At 36.2% G+C, this 17,924-nt stretch overlaps 1 pseudogene; it reads right to left on the reverse strand.

Annotated features, from left to right (window-relative positions):
* Positions 1-229: 229 nt before the first annotated feature.
* Positions 230-17,924, reverse strand: part of LOC101681662 — a 48,641-nt pseudogene continuing 30,946 nt past the window's right edge.

Below are 17,924 nucleotides of genomic sequence, written 5' to 3' on the forward strand. Positions count from 1 at the left end.
AAAAACAGTGTTCTGGGAGAAAGAAGTCTCAGTTTTACCAGACACATTTTAATTTATCTCCTTCTCATTTTCTTATATGGAATTTTAGTTTCTGAATTGAATGTGTATAGATTAAAATGAAAACATTAAAAAAATTTTTTTTCATGTTTCTCACTGCCTTTGATCAGGTCTTTATTCAAAATTAGCTGCCCATAATGATTTGACATTTATAGAGTAAGCAAATTAAAGTTTATGCAGCAGGCTTCTTTTCTTCTTTGGTGGTTTCTTTTTTCTTTTCTTCTGTAGGCTTCTTCTCAGCTGCTGGTTTCTTGGTAGCTGCAGCCTTTTTTCCCACCAAATGTTTCTTCTGCTTCTGGACATGAACAGCCTTCTTTCCTTTCTTTGCTCCCACGGCTTCTTACCTGGATCCCCCTTCTCATCTGATTCAGCTTGTTATCTGTCTGAAACTTAGGATTCTTGGCCAGGTGAATAATGGTGTTCTAGTGCATGGTCTTTGCACGTGGGTTTAGCGTCAACATGATTGTCAGGTTTTTCAGTGGATTCTTCTTTAGGACTCTACGATGACTCTTCTTGAATGGTGCTCAGAGGGCTTTTTGGATCTCTGGGCTTTTCAAAGTTCTGCTAACGTCTGCAATAAGCATCTTGTGCATGGGAAGGTTGTAGTTACTCTTGAGGGAGGCAGCCTTATGCCCAGTGCCATACAGATGTCTAACTTGAGGAAAGCTCTTTTAGCCCAAACTCAGAAAATTTCTGCATGCCCACCAGGAGCAAGCTCCAAAATGTCTGGCTTGCTTTTATTAAGTGGATTAATTCCAGGGATGTTTCTGAAGGCCTTGTTGATACCATTGCCTTCATTATAGACAATGCACAGTCCCCTTTGCTGAGTATGAAGACGTTCTCATTTTGCCCTTGCCAGCTCTCATTTGCAGAGAGGCATAGAACTTTTTGATATTATTCCAGGCTTTAAGTTCTCCTCTTCTCTCCCCTTCCCTTCTTCCTTTCTCTCTCTTTCCTTCTTTCTTCCTCCCTTCCTCCTTCCCTCCCTCCCTTCCTTCCCTCCCTCCCTCCTTCCCTTCTACCCTCCCTCCATTCTTCCCTTTCTCCCTCCCTCCCTTCCTTCCTTGTAGTTTAACAAAAGCTTATTTCTCATTCCTATAAAGTCCATCACAGGACTGTGGGATTCTAAAGAACAGCTGCTATCCTGTAGGGGGCTCAGCATTCCAAACTGAGTTTCTGATCCCTTTTTCTATATGGGCTTCCATGACCAAGGCAGGAAAAACATCGAAGTCTTGCACCAACAAACAAAGGCTTCAGCCCAGCAGGTTTTTAATTTCTTAAGAAGCAAAACAGCCTCCTTGGTCTTCTTCTTCTTTGTCTTTTTTTTTTTTTTTTTTGAGACTTATTTATTTTAGAGAGAGAAAAAGAATGAGCACGAGCACACATGTGTGGAGAGCAGAGGGGACAGAGGAATAGGGAGAGAGAGAGAATCTTAAGCAGACTCCCTGCTGAGTGTGGAGCCCAACATGGGGCCCCATCCCACAATCCTGAGATCATGACTTGAGCTGAAATCAAGAGTCGGATGCTCAACTGAGACACCCAGACATCCCTTCCTTAGTCTTCTTGTAGCCTTCAACTTTATCTTCAACCATCAAAGGAAGTTCAGGAACTTCCTCAGTATGATGACCTTTAGATACAACCTATGCTGGTAAGGCTGAGGCAGCCAGGCCAGAGCAGATGATCTATTGCCTGTGTTGTGTTCACTCTGCGGCGCTAATGGCTCCAGGTTTTGGTTGGTGCAAATGTGCAGCCGCCACAACACATATTTCCCAAAACACCCTGGCCAGAACACTGAATCCTATTGCCTTGAACTCTAGGAATTCAAGCCATGGTTCTGCCAGTAAAGACTCAGCCCTGGTTTGATGACTGGCTAATTCACTGACATCATAGGGCTATATGTTGTTTGGCACAAGTTGGGGAACAAAGTTCACAATATCAGGTCATACGGGAGCCTCTAACCCAGCAGGCAAAGTAACATATTTGCCAGATGACTCCCCATTTTTGAGTATATTGATATCAATAGATGAGCATATGGGGCAGAGAGGAGAGGACCATGCTGCTTTCAGTCCTGTGGCTCCTTTAGGGAAAAAAAGAAAACAAAAATATTTTAGGATATCTATTACATTTATGAAGAAGTAGTTTATTTCTTAGTTCTGAGTGGATTGAAGAAATAGCAAACAAAGAGACTGACAGATTAGAATATATAAAAATAAACACAATGAAAATGGTAAAGGACAGTAGCTGATGAGAAAAACTTGCCTGAGTTTAGGATATAGTGGGTTAATAGTTATAACACACAAAGTAATTATTCAAGTTTATAAGAAAATTATTAAGATTACAGTAGATGAATACAGAAATATGTGAAAAATTTTCAAAAATAAAAGTGCAAATTAACCTCTGGATTATATTTTTATGCTTAGTAAAGCAGCAAAATATTGAAATGGCTAGGTCCCAGAGTTGTGGTTAAATTGGTGTTGGTTTTAATTTATGAAAGCAGTGTGAAGTTGGTATAAAGTAGTTTGATGATGTCTCATGAGCCATAAAAAATGATTATCTCCTTTGATCCCAGTGGTATCAGTCTTAAAAAATTTGTCTTTGAAACATGTTTTAACAGAAACAAAAATAAGCATTTGTAGATATTAAATTGGAAGTTGAATAAATGTGGAACAAGTGACTCCTTTATCATAGACTGGTACACAAGCATGAATTATGAAGACATACATTATGCTCATTTACACAAGGAAACGCTACCTAAAAATGTGTTTGTGCTATAAATGACAGTGATGGAACATTTTAAAAATCCTTAAATTTTTTCAACATTTTTTTATGAAAATTTCCCAACACACAGCAAAGATAAGAGAATTTTCTAATGAATATCCATATAATATCACTTAAATTCTCCCACTAACATATTGTTATACTTTGCCATAATATTTTAAAATTTATTTTCCGTGAAAAATTTAAAACTTCCTTCAGTTATCAAGAATGATAGTTTCTTGAGATGCTTATTTTTGATTAACAGAGGCATAGCATAACTTCTAAATTTCCATGAAAAGGTCTAGAATAGTTTTCTGTAAGTTTGTGTATGGCCACCAGGTGTAGCTCTGGACTCACAACATCCTGGAATAAGCATCTGCAAGAAAGGGTTTTATGGAAAGTAACTTCCAAATGCAAACAGACTTATCAGGTAAGGGTACAGTAAATCTCTTTTTCATTAAGATCTAAAATAATTTAGATTATATATTTATTTTATTGTTCAGAAAGTCTTTGCCACAATTTCTTTTGCCTGGAACCTGACTTTCTGACTCCTCGGCGTCTAGATCAAAAAGTTTTGGGTTATGCTGCAAGTATGTTTATATTATCACCTTTTAAAAATGATTATTTAAGAAGGTTAAAATTAGTTATGGAAATGGAAATGTTCTTTTTTTTTGTGCAATGAAAACTTATCACAACTCTAATTTTTCTTTCATGTGATTTATGTTTTTATCTCTTCAAATATAAACTCCATGAAGTTTGGTACTATACCTAGCACAGTGACAGGGATTCACTGAATATTTTTTAAATAAATATACGTAAAGAATGATCAAAACATTTTTCTGAAGGCTGTTTTATAGGAATTAGTATATCTATTTTTTAAGAAGCGTGATTATTCCATTTTAAGTTTCTTTTCATAAAGGATAAAAAGATTAGCTTTAAATATTCTTCATAGTTTAAAAGTGGCTCCTAAGATAAAAATATTTTCCTGTTTTTAATGGAAAAAAGAATATTGTTATTTTTAAAAGATAGTAGAGCCTGTGTTGAAATCCATTTTAACTAAAAATACCCTGCTTTTTCTTCCACTTAAAGGAATCCTCAATTTCTCTCTATGTTAGAATCATCAACTATCAATTTGTTTCTACATACTAGAGAATAAAATCATTGAGGCAAGAACCTAATAGTATAGTCAAATAAATTAAACTATCTACTGGAATAACCAGGGGGAGGGATATTTCAATTTAAAGTCTTTTTTTTTTTTAAGGAGAGAATATTTTATAAGCTGTCTACAAAATACAGTTCTTTTTTTTTTTCATAAAGGGAAGCTATTCAGAATAAAAGGTGTTGGGAGAATTTTAGTGTAAGTAGAGATGTCTTTCTCAAAGAATTTAATGTCATAATTTAGAATTTTTGACAGTAAGGTGGAAAGATTCATGGAGAATAAACATTACACTTGTTTTTGGAAGGACTTTTGTTTTACAGAAAGAAGGGATATTTCAAAGAAATAGGATCATAAAATTACTTAGTTCAATAATTAAATTATTGACAAACTTTATGCTTGTCACTATTCTGCTTTTACTTGTTTTCTTTCAGTTGTACTTGACAAGGAAGAGTCATTTTATATACATATAGCCTAAAGGGCTGGAACTTTGAAGATTTTTACTGTTCTTCATTTCCTTGAAAGGTAAGTAATGTCTATATTGCATACCTGTCTTGCATACCTTCTTTCCCTTCTTTGTCTTCTCTCTACGTTTTCCTCTCTTTTATCCTCACACTTTTTTTTTTTTTTAAACCATTACTAGTTTGTTTAGAGAAAGATTAGTTACTGCCCAGGGAAATTTTACAACAGATATTCGGGTAATATAAAATATTTCTTGAACAACTTTATACTAAGGTACAGACTTAGATCATTATCATCATGTTTTTGTAACTGTCTAAAAATATTATACAGATTAATATTTTTTAAAAGATTTTATTTATTTGAGAGAAAGAGAGTGAGAGAGAGCATGAGAGGGGAGAAGGTTAGAGGGAGAAGCAGACTCCCCATGGAACTGGGAGCCCGATGCGGGACTTGATCCTGGAACTCTGGCATCATGACCTGAGCTGAAGGCAGTTGCTTAACCAACTGAGCCACCCAGGTGCTCTGGATTAATATTTTAACATTTATTTGCTTTTACTTGAACATCATTATTCATTCTTCTCTAACATCAGCTCCACTTATGATAATCAGCTGATAACTACAAATTACAATTGCTATGACAAAATGTATATGAAAAATGTCAGTATAATTTTGATCATCACTATTGTACTTGCCTGAATCATAGGTTGCATCATCTTCTGCAATCTGATTTATGATTCAGTAGCTTTTATTTCTACTATATCTTTTCAGTCCCCACATAAGCTTCAGTCATAGCAGATAATTATGTGATTACAATTTGCCATAGTTGGAAAACCTGGATAATTTCTTTTGGACATTTTGTCATAGCAATTGTAAACTTATAGTTATTAGGGGTTGTTAAAAGCTCTTCTTGAGTCTCCTGGGCCTTGATTTGCCTTCAGCTCAAATAGTCCATATGCCAAAGCAGCACATTCTGGGATGGCCTGCCCGAACCCCATCAATATAATTAAGTAAACCTTCAGGCTCTGATATAACAATTGATTTTAAAATAGCCTTTAGTTGTTGGTTTGATCTGCTGCTTTCAAATTTTACCTCCTTTTGCATTGAAAATTTGTACAGTTTGGAAATGTTATTTTGTTTCATAATGAAAGCCTGTGTGTGATCAATTACCACAGTGTATAAGGTGGGGTGGGTGGTAGGCATTATGTCTACATTATCTCATTTAATCCTCACAATGAAAGTATAAATAATACTCTTTTACAGAGGAGGAAGGAAAGTGAGGCATAAAATGCTAGGTTCTTGGCAAAGATCACATTTATCATTGTTGAACTTATGCATGGGGCACCAAGATAGATGCTGAAGACACTAAGAGGTACGACTCTTTATTCTAGAAAGTCTTCAGAATGGTTGTTGAGACAAGGCATTATCTGTGAAAAAAAGAAAAGAGATAAGAATTGTTTTTTTAAGTACCATTAACTTAACAGTAGTATCTCCTAGGAGAAGTGAATCAGTCTTGGGGTCAGCAAAGCTGCCTGAGACTCTATTCTAGAGACCAAAATGAAGGCATCTCCACTAATTTTGCATGAGTCTGTTTACTGCCTTTACATTATTTTTTTAAAAAACTATTTTATTTATTTATTTGACAGACAGAGATCACAAGTAGGCAGAGAGGCAGTACTTGTGCAGGGAAGCAGGCTCCCTGCCGAGCAGAGAGCCCAATGCAGGGCTTGATCCAGGACCCTGAGATCATGACCTGAGCTGAAGGCAGAGTCTTTACCCGCTGAGCCACACAGGTGCCCCTACTGCCCTTACAGTCTTGAGAGTTAAAATTGATTTCCCCTTATTTTCTTGAAATAGAAGGATAACTTCTTTGTGGGAAATAAAATGTTTTTATGTAATAAGCTATATGCTAGTTCACTACTTTGGTAAACTAGAAGCTTGTTAGTTTCAGGTGCAGAGATTTTCTTGAATGGCTGGCAGAAGGATTCACTATACATGTAAAGAAATTTTTAATTTCTGTGCAAGTTTAATTTTTAGTCAAATTACTTTATTGTAGGAGATACATTCCCTTTGATGAAAACAGTTTGTAACTGAAGTTCATTTTTCAGGCTAAAGCCATTGCCAGGGACCATCTATGTAGAACAAATAAATAAGGTAATATGGAATACAAAACTGTCAGTTCTGGTTTGAGTAAGAGATTAAAGTGAGTTTGTTAACTGTCTCACCAGACATTGGGGGAAATGTCTCTCAATTTTAGGGAAATCTGGCACTGGCTAAATAGTTTTTGCTTTCATTCTTTATTATCAGTGTTTGAGAGAAAGGAAACAGAAGGATCACATGTAGACAGACTAGAAAGAAGGGTTACCTACCTCAGTGCTCCAAAACTTTTTGTGTTCTTTATACACTTTTGAAGAGTAGAAATTAGAGTAGTCCATTTGAGGGATTTAGAAGATGACTGTCTTTTTTTTTTTCTTAAAAAAATGTAGGAAATAGAAAATGCATTTCACAGTTATTGAATTCTTCACTGTTACTGTTTAATACTGTTGACTCTTTTGACTATGTTCTCCTGCATACACAGAGGTATTCAGTTCTTAATGTTCTACTAAATCAGGAAGATTTTTGGGGGGGCTGGCCAGATGCTCCATCATGTGTCTTACTTATTTATTGATTGATTGATTGGGCTTGTGCAAAAACTGTATTAAATTAATTAATTTAATTAACATATAATGTATTATTTGTTTCAGAGGTAAAGGTCAGTGATTCATCAGTCTTACACAATTCATCATGTGTCTTATAACTAATTTATGGCAAGTTGTATCTTCTCTGTATCTAATCTTTCACGTAGCCTATAATATAAGTCTAAGACACATGTATCAGTGTATATCTTTATATTCTTATTTGTAACAAAAATAAATTTTGTATGTATGAAGGGTTTGTGGTACAAGGTAAGCCTACTTAGCAAAGGGTGAGAGACCGACTGGGGCTGGGATAGAAAAGACAACTTGCCTCTAGGAATAAAAAATTGGGAACTTCGAAGATTATGGCAGTCTAGAAGTTGAGAATCAACTCCTAGATAGAAAACTTTTGACAGTTTTAGGATTCTGGTTGAATTGACAAAGGAAAATTTGATAATTTATGTATTGCTTTTTAAAAATTAGTGAGAGGTATTAAACTATACCTTAGATTTTTTGTTGCTTCTTAAAGTTATGTTTTTTTCATAATGTTTATTTTTTATTATGAAATGTAGAATAGAAATAAGAAGAAATAGAAAGGGCACCTGGGTAGCTCAGTCAGTTAAGTGTCTGACTCTTGATTTCTGTGTGGGTCATGATCTTAGGGTCTTGGGATCAAGCCCTGCATTGGGCTCTAGGCATGGAGCCTGCTTGAGATTCTCCCTCCCCATGCTTGAGTGCTCTCTATCTCTCAAAAATAAAAATAAGTGGAAATATAACACCACATTTCAACCACTTAAAAAATAATTTTTAAAATTTTAGTGTTTTCCATTCCATTTTTTTTTCTGTAGAGGTTAAAAAAATGTGTTATTTTAATGTTACACATAGAATCATAACTTTTTCATATTAAAATAGTTTGCATAAACCTTTAAAAGTGGCTTTAGAAAGTATTCTTTTTAAGTAAATATATCATAGGTCACTTAATTTCATGATTTTTTTTAGTTCATTCTGGGAGGTAGGAGGAGATAGGGTTAAGTTAGGTGAACTTTAATTAGAAGGTAGAACAGAAGTCTAATTCTAAAATATTAAGTTAATGATTAAAATTACCCAAGTTAGAAGAAACTTAAAGATCAAGGTCCAGCACAGATTAATAAAAACGATAATGCTATCTTCTGGCTCCATGGCCAATTGTTCAGTAGATCATGGCATTCTTTTCCATGAAACCGGGCTCTCTTGCCATCACAGACTAGAGATTTAAGATACTTATTTTCTAGGTGAAAGCCAAAGATCTGAAGTTACAGACTGTAACAACCAGGTCTAATTTGTCACAGAGAAAATACAAAAGATCCAGGAACAAGGAGTAAAAAGAGACAAGTAGCATCAGAAATCAGAACATAGGAATTTGAACTGCGGGTAAAAGTAATTTTCTTAATGATGGTCTTGTACTTATTTGCTACATGTATTTTTCCTAAACGTATTCAAGAAGTCTGCATTATGGTACAATGTTAAAGGGAAAATAATAAGGTTGTGTGTTAGAATAATAGTAATTTTTTTTCTTTTTCTTGTTTCTAAATTTTCTATAGTGTGATTATATTTACTGTTATAATTAAAGTAACTTAAAAGGTATTCAAATAATTTAAAGACTATCAATTATCATAATGAATTCTAACCAAAAATTTCTTTGTAGATAATATGTGTTTCATATATATCTGAATTAGCGCTGGACTTGGGCCAAACTGCTCCATTACTGTGTATGCTTTTGATGCCAGTTTGAATGTGTATTTTCCTCCCACACCATCAAACAGTTCTCTGACACCAGCGGAAGTGTCGTACAATTCAACTCATTTCTGATACTGTCTTTCTAGAGATGGTGTCAGATTCCACAGGTTAATGGCTCAGTTCTACAAACTGCCCCTACTTCAGATGCCAATCATAAGGCCAGGTTGTTACCTTGCTTCTGACCAGTGGACTATATATTAGAGGTCCTCAAGTTCCCTTTCTTAGGTTTGATTGATTTGTTCAGGAACTCAGGAAACTAGTTTCCTTAATAGATCACCAGTTCACTGTAAAAGGATATAACTGAGGAAGAGCCATAGGAAAGAGATGCGTGGGATGAGGTGTGTGGGAAAGTATGTGGTCATGGAGCTTCCACGCTCTGTCTAAATATACCACTCTCCTCAAATCTCCACATGTTCACCAACCCAGAAGCTCTCCATACCCAGTCCCTAGGTATAATTGATAAATTATTGGCCATTGACTATCAATTCAACCTCCAGTTCCTCTTCCCTCCTGGGAGGTCAGGGTGGGTGGGATTGAAGGTTCTAACTATGGTTCACCTGGCTTTTTAAAATTCACCATGTTAACATAAACTCTGGTGTGTTTGAAAGAGTTTTGTTAGGATATCAAATCCCTGTTATGGTTCTTATTACTTCAGAGAATTCAAGGATTTTAGGAACTCTGTGACAGAAACAGGGACAAAGACCAAATGTATGTAATTCTTATTGTAAATGACAATATTTCACTATGCAAGTCACCTTTTTCTATCTGGGTTTCTGCTTTCTCTTCGGTAAAATTGAGATAAAATGGTATCTACCTCTTGAGCCTATTGAAGAGATTATGATAATGTCTTTGAAAGTGCTTGGTAATGTGCTTCACAGATGTAAGCGATTGTGGAAGTTTTAGGATGATATAAAGCTAAAGCAAGTTCTTTCAAGTTTTGAAAAATGTTTAAAAATAAAAAGTGAAAGTTAAATAAATGTTATAATCAAGGAAGACAGACTTTTTCTCATCCCCCACCAGTTTTTTGTTTTGTTTTAAGGGATTTTGTTTATTTATTTGAGACAGAGAGAACGAGGGGGGGGGGTAGGGACAGAGGGAAAGGGAGTTATTCCTAGCCTGGGTCTCCTGAAGCATGATGGCTCCTGGGGGCATGTCATTCAAGGTGGTACTTAGGTAGGGCATAGGCAGTGTTAAAAAATTTGCAGTGAAAAAAATTTTTTTGCATTGAGCCTAAGGCCCTAGCCTGCAGGGTAGAGTGAGCATATCCTCAGGAGAACTCATGGGCAGAGCACACTGCTAACATGTTAGATAGATAGTGTCTGCGCAGCACTGCCTCCTGTAGGTGGTTCTGTGTTTATGCTGAAGGACAGGAGAGGAAAATGGTGTCTGCCAGCTTCTTTGTTCTCAGACAAGTCCCCCCACACCCTCTGAAATGCTTATAAAAAGATATTCCTCCTGTTTGCCCAGGCATTATGCAAACTGTCAATTCTACATTGCCTCTCTGTGGGCTCTTGTCTCTGTAAGGATGGGGACTGAGCTATTCCTCATCCTCCTTGCTTGCCTACTGTTGAGTCAGCAGACTTTAAAGCCCCAGGCTCTGAGGAGTCCTGCTAATTATACAAACTCATGGAATTCATCCCCTCTGGTTTTCAAGAACCGACAATGTGGTTTTATTTTTAAATCCCTGTGTGGGTTCCCTGGTGCTTTTCCCTCTTTGTACCTGCAGTCCTATCCTTCCTATGGGTAGCTCCCAACCATTGTTTCTACCCTTCATAACTTTTTCCAGTGTGGCTTCTTCTCTACGTTTAGTTGTGGTTTGTTCTGATAGTCTTCCAGTGGCTTTCCAGTTTATTGAGTTGGATGGGAGTGATATCTAGTTCTAAAAATGGATTGGAGTGAGTTTAGGGTCTTCCTATTCCACCATCTTTCTGGCACCCCCCAGGTGTATCTACTCTGGGTCCTTTGATTAGGGCATTTAGACCATTTATATTTAAAGTAAATATTGATTGTAACGTACTTTTGTTACTGGTTTTATGATTGTTTTGTAGGTCTTCTCTGTTCCTTCTTTTGTACTTTTTCCTAGTGATTGATGGCTCTCTGTGTGTGTTATGCTTGGGTTTCTTTCTCTTTATTTCTTATGTATCTTTTGTAGGTTTTTGGTTTGTGGTTACCATGAGGTTCATATATAGCATCTTGAGTATATAGCACTCTATATTAAGTTGATGGTTCACTCAAGTTTGAACACATTTTAAAATAATTTCTCTTTCACTCCCCTCTCTGCATTTTATATGTATATTGTCATATTTTATACTTTTTATTTATAATTTTCTTACTTCTAATTATGGCCTTTCTTTTCTACTTAAAGAAGTCCCTTTAACATTTCTTATAAGGCTGGTTTAGTGGTGTAGAATTCCTTTAAATTGTTTGTCTGGAAACTATCTCTCTTTCAGATCTGGGTACAATATTCTTGGTTGTAGGTTATTTTCCCTTTCAGTTCTTTGAGTATGTAATATCATGCCCTTTTTACCTGCAAAGTTTCTGTTGAAAAAATCAGGTTATAGCCTGTGGGACTTCCTTTATATGTAACTATTTGCTTCTTTTTGGCTGCTTTTAAATTTCTTTTTATCTTTAATTTTTACCATTGTAACTATTATGTATGTTTATTTAGATCTCCTTGTGTTCATCTTCTTTGGGTCTCTTTGTGCTTTTCTGGACCAGGATGTCTGTTTCCTTCTCCAGGTTAGGGAAATTTTCAGCTATTCTTTCTTTCCTTTCTTTTCTTTTCTTTCTTTCTTTCTTTCTCATTCCTTCCATCCTGCCTTCCTTCCTCTCTTTCTCTTCCTTCCTTCCTTCCTTTTATTTCCTTCTTTTAAAGCTTTAATTTAGAATAGTTTTAGATTTACAGAGAAGTTATAAATATACTATAGAGGATTTCTAAATACCCTATTCCCAGTTTCTCCTATTATTAATATCTTATGTTACTATGGTATGTATATCACAACTAATGAACTAATATTGATACAGTATTTTTGTTTTATAAGATTTATTTATTTGTTTTAGAGACAGAGCTCAAGTGGAGGGAGGAGCAGAGGGAGAGGGAATCTTAAGCCGACTCTGCAAAAAACAGATCCTGATGGATCCCACGACTCTGAGATCATGACCAGAATGGAAATCAGGTAAGAATCTTAACCAACTGAGCCATGCAGGTGCCCTTTTTCATAACTTTTAACTGTGCATTAAATATTAAAAATTGTGCTATATGGAGGAATAGTCTAGTCTAGTTATTCTTAATCTTTAAAAAAAAGATTTTTTTCAATATAATTGACATACAATGTTACATTAGTTTTGGGTGTATAACATATTGATTCAGTATCTCTATAAATTAAGCTATGCTCACCACAAGTGTATCAGCTATTATTTTTTTCAAATAATTTTTCTGACCCTTTTACTCTCTCTTTTTCCAGAGCCCCTATAATGTGTTATTATGCTTGATATTGTCCTAAAGGTCTGTTAACTTTTCCTCATTTTTTTTTTAATCTTTTTTCTTTTTGTTGTTTAACTTGGGTGCTTTCTAGTACCTTGTCTTCTAGGTTGCTGATCTGTTCTTCTGCATCCTTTAATTTGCGGTTGATTCCCCCCAGTGTACTTTTTATTTCATTTATCGTATTCTTCAATTTTGATTGGTTCTTTTAATATTTCCTTTGTTGAAATTCTCCACTCTTCTCTAAAGTCTGGTGGGGGGCTTTATGAACAATACTTTGAACTCTTTACAGTAAGATTGCATATCCTCATTTTGTTTAGTCCCCCCCGCCCCCCGCCCAGGTTTTGTCTTATTCTTTCATTTGGAGCATATTCCTCTGTCCCTTCCTTTGGTTTGACTTTCTGTGCTTGCTTCTATGAATTAGGTGAAACAGTTGCCTTTCCCTTCTCTTGAAGGAGTGGTCTCTTGAAGCTCCCTCTCTTAAAGGAGTGGTCTTATATAGGAAAGTCCCCATATAGACTTTGTGTAACTGGTGGCTCTGGCTGGCTAGCCGGAGCTGGGGTAGGTGTGGGCTGAGGTACTCTGTGGAGGAACTCAAGTGGGTCAGCTGGGGGTGTTGTGGAATACTTTTTCACCTGGGCTGCCTTGATGAGATTGACTTTACTGTAATGGGGGTTTCCTGGTATACACATCAAGTATATATACACATATACTTGATGAGATTGACTTTACTGTAGTGGGGGTTTCCTGGTACACACCATTTTGGGTCACCCTTGGTGGACAGCTAAAGCTGGGGTGGGCATTAGTAGGTGAGGGACACCTTGGAGGGACTGCTGGACCTAATGTGGAATAGGAATCTGGGGGTCACTGAGGTGGCAGGCCAACTGGAGCGCAGTGACCATGTTCTTATATGTACTATTAAAGTGGAAGGGGAATGTAAACCATGGTGTTGCCAGCAGCTATGACTGACCCTGAAGACAAGTCCAACACTTCCCTACCATTTGGTGAATGCTCTAGGGTAAGTAGATGGGTTTCTTTTACTTAAAGTCTAGGTACCCTATAAATGGTTTTTAATGTTGTGCCCTAGGTCAGGTGAATCTGTGTTTGGGCTCTCAGTGTGATCCTTTCCTACTGCAGTGCCTAGTATTTCTGGGACAGTTCTTGATGTTACCATGTCTGTCTCTCCTGATGTGTACTCATTGTCCTATGGAAGATGTTCACTCAGCCCTCAATTCTTCAGGAGGAATTATTGTATATGTAGGTGTAGCTTTAGTACATCCATGAAAGGGGCTAATTTCAGGGGTCTTCCTATGCCGCCACTTGGTCCAGGCTCTTCATTGAAATTTTTAGTAGGTCTTTATGTATTAGAGAAATTTTCCCTTTGCTTATGATAGTTGGTAATGTTTTATAGTAAGTACAACAAAAAGGCTGTTTTGTTTTGTGCCCTCAAAGTTACTCACACATCCCAGGACTTGGGTATCTCTTACAATCTATGTTGTTCTTCTCCCCACCCTACCCAAGTATTGATTCAACATCTCTCAGATGTTGCAGCAACAGGTAAGATTATTTCCTCATTGTAGGTAAATGTATTGTGACCACAGCATTATACAAACCTGATGTTCAATTTGCATTGAATTGAGAGGGGAAGGCAGGGAGTGATCTTAATTCATCACATCCTTACCCTCTCCACCAATCTGTGCTGTAATACTACTTAGAATTGCAAAATGGATATCAGTGCAGTAGGAAATAGCCATTGGACTTTCAGACCATCAGTCTTTTCTAGACTCTAGCTTTTAGAGGGTGTAGAAGTATTTCATAATTGATTTCTGATAGTGATAACTTCGCAAACATTGAGGGTGAAAGCCAACTCATAGTGCCAAAGCCTATTTTATGAATATTCTTTCTTTAGAATTCTTGTCACCCTTGAACCATTCTTTTTAAAATGTTATCTTTTTTCTTCTATTCTTCTCTCTGTCTTGTCTTCCCTTCCCTTATCCTCCCTTCCCCTTCCTTTCTCTCTCTTCTCCCTTTTTCTTCTTCTGTATCTGCCTATCTCTATCTCTAATGAAGACTAGGAGAAATGATAAAATTCAAACAGAGTATTTGTTATGGAAGAAAAATTTACACATTTTAAAGACTGTGTTAAAAGGCAACAACATATGGAATATTTTGTTTCTTGACCCTTTGAAAATTACTTCACTCAAGAGGTTTCAGTAGCCTTGTTATGACAAACTGAAATATGAAACTACACTTAAAATATAAAGAGTATGGAGAAAAAGATAATTTGTCATATAGTAGAAAAGTCTAACTGCTTCTTTTAAACACCTTTACTTTTTATTTTTTTTACTTTTAATATTTTTTATTTTTAATATTTAATTATGAAAAATATCAATCATGGAATAAAGTTGCATTTTATAGAAAACAGCAATATACCCAACTCTAAATTTTGTAATTGTCATGTTACCATACTTGCTTTATCTATCCATCCATTTTGTTTTTCGATATATTTCAAAGTAATTGTTTAAAAATACTTTTGCTATGAATTCATGGGAGTGACTAGAGAATTTGTAGTCTATAATGTTAAATATCTTCTTTTTATTTCTTCACATCTACTCCCTACCTTTTTGCTCTTTACTCTGTGTCATGGAAGTTAACCACATCAGTGGGCTTCCTTAGCCTCTGGTTTTTGGTTAGGTACAGATTATGGAAAGTGAGCGTTGGTGGTATAGTGATGAGCATAGCTGACTTCCAGATTATGGAAAGTGCTGGTAGGAATCAGAGGAAGGGTAGAATATAAGGTTGGGTTATTTAATCTTCCAGTCTCCCTCCATTCATGATTGCTGGTAAGTAGCTATATTCTTCAGCCTGAAGGCCTTGATTGTTGATTGTTTTTCTTTTTTTTAAAGTTTTTTTTTAAATTAATTATTTTTATTAACATATAATGTATTATTTGCCCCAGGGGTATGGGTCTGTGAATCGTTAAGCTTACACATTTCATAGCACTCATGGTATCACATATCCTCCCCATTGTCCGTAACCCAATCACCCTCTCCATAACCCCCTTCCCCCAGCAACCCTCAGTTTGTTTTGTGAGATTAGGAATCTCTTATGGTTTGTCTCCCTCCCGATCCCATCTTGTTTCATTTTTTCCTTCCCTACCCTCCAAATCCCCACCCTACCTCTCATTCCTCATATTGGAGAGATGGTATGATAATTCTCTGATTGACTTATTTCACTCAGCATAATACCCTCTAATTCCATCCACATCATTGCAAATGGCAAGATTTCATTTCTTTTGATCGCTGCATATTATTCCATTGTGTATGTGTATATATATATATATATATATCATTATTCCATTGTGTATGTGTGTATATATATATATATATATATATATATATCACATCTTCTTTAACCATTCATCTGTTGATGGACATCTAGGCTCTTTCCATAGTTTGGTTATTGTGGACTTTGCTGCTATGAACATTTGGGTGCATGTGCCTCTTCAGATTCCCTACATTTGTATCTTTAGTGTAAATACCCAGTAGTGTAATTGCCAGGTCATATGTAGCTCTATTTTCAACTTTTTAAGAACCTCCATGCTGTTTTCCAAAGTGGCTGCACCAGATTGCATTCCCACTAGGAGTGTAGGAGGGTTCCCCTTTCTCCGCATCCTCCCCACCATCTGTCGTTTCCTGACTTGTTTATTTCAGCCATTCTGACTGGCGTGAAGTGGTATCTCTTTGTGGTTTTGATTTGTATTTTTCTCATACCAAGTGATGTGGAACAATTTTCATGTGTCTGTTGGCCATCTGGATGCCTTGTCTTCTTTGCAAAAATGTCTGTTCATGTCCTCTGCCCATTCCTTGATTGGATTATTTGTTCTTTGGGTGTTGAATTTGATAAGTTCTTTATAGATTTTGGATACTAGCCCTTTATCTGATATGTCATTTGTGAATATCTTCTCCCATTCTGTCAGTTGTCTTTTGGTTTTGTTAACTGTTTCCTTTGCTGTGCAAAAGCATTTGATCTTGATGAAGTCCCAATAGTTCATTTTTGCCCTTGCTTCTCTTGCCTTTAGTGATGTTTCTAGGAAGAAATTGTTGCTGCTGAGGTCGAAGAGGTTGCTGCCTGTGTTCTCCTCAAGGATTTTGATGGATTCCTTTCTCATATTGAGGTCTTTCATCCATTTTGAATCTGTTTTTGTGTGTGGTGTAAGGAAACGGTCCAGTTTCATTCTTCTGCATGTGGCTGTCCAATTTTCCCAACACCATTTGTTGAAGAGGCTGTCTTTTTTCCATTGGACATTCTTTCCTGTTTTGTTGAAGATTAGTTGACCATAGAGTTGAGGGTCTTTTTCTGGGCTCTTTATTCTCTTCCATTGATGTATGTGTCTGTTTTTGAGCCAGTACCACACTGTCTTAATGATGACAGCTTTATAATAGAGCTTGAAGTCTGGAATTGTGATGCCATCAACTTTAGCTTTCTTTTTCAACATTCTTCTGGTTATTCAAGGTCTTTTCTGGTTCCATATAAATTTTAGGATTATTTGTTCCATCTCTTTGAAAAAAATGGATGGTATTTTGATAGAGATTGCATTAAATGTGTAGATTGCTTTAGGTAGCATAGACATTTTCACAATATTTGTTCTTCTAATCCATGAGCATGGAGCATTTTTCCATTTTTTTGTGTCTTCCTCAATTTATTTCATGAGTAATTTATAGTTTTCTGAGTATAGATTCTTTGCTTCTTTGGTTAGGTTTATTCCTAGTATCTTATGGTTTGGGGTGCAATTGTAAGTGGAATGGACTCCTTAATTTCTCTTTCCTCTGCCTTGTTCTTTGTGTGTAGAAATGTAACAATTTCTGTGCATTGATTTTTATATCCTGACACTTTACTGAATTCCTGTACAAGTTCAGATTTGGAGTGGAGTCTTTTGGGTTTTCCATATAAAGTATCATATCAGCTGCAGAGAGTGAGAGTTTGACTTCTTCTTTGCTGATTCGGATGCCTTTAATTACTTTTTGTTGTCTGATTGCTGAAGCTAGGACTTCTAGTACTATGTTGGATAGCAGTAATGATAGTGGACATCTCTGCCATGTTCCTGACCTTAGGGGAAAAGCTCTCAGTTTTTCCCCATTGAGAATGATATCCACTGTGGGTTTTTCATAGATGGCTTTGATTATATTGAGGTATGTACCCTCTATTCCAACACTTTGAAGAGTTTTGATCAAGAAAGGAAACTGTACTTTGTCGAATGCTTTTTCAGCCACTATTGAGAGTATCATATGGTTCTTGTTCTTTCTTTTATTAATGTATTATATCATATTGATTGATTTGTGGATATTGAACCAATCTTGCAGCCAGGATTAAACCCCACTTGGTCATGGTGAATAATCCTTTTAATGTGCTGTTGGATTCTATTGGCTAGTGTTTTGGTGAGAATTTTTGCATCTGTGTTCCTCAAGGATATTGATTTGTAATTCCCCATTTTGATGGGGTCTTTGGTTTTGGGATCAAGGTAATGTTGACTTCATAAAATGAAATTTTCCTCCCATTTCTA

Source organism: Mustela putorius, unplaced genomic scaffold, assembly GCF_011764305.1.
Source record: "Mustela putorius furo isolate JIRA1106 unplaced genomic scaffold, ASM1176430v1.1 tig00003845_pilon_pilon_pilon, whole genome shotgun sequence".
In the NCBI taxonomy this organism is placed as follows: domain Eukaryota; kingdom Metazoa; phylum Chordata; class Mammalia; order Carnivora; family Mustelidae; genus Mustela; species Mustela putorius.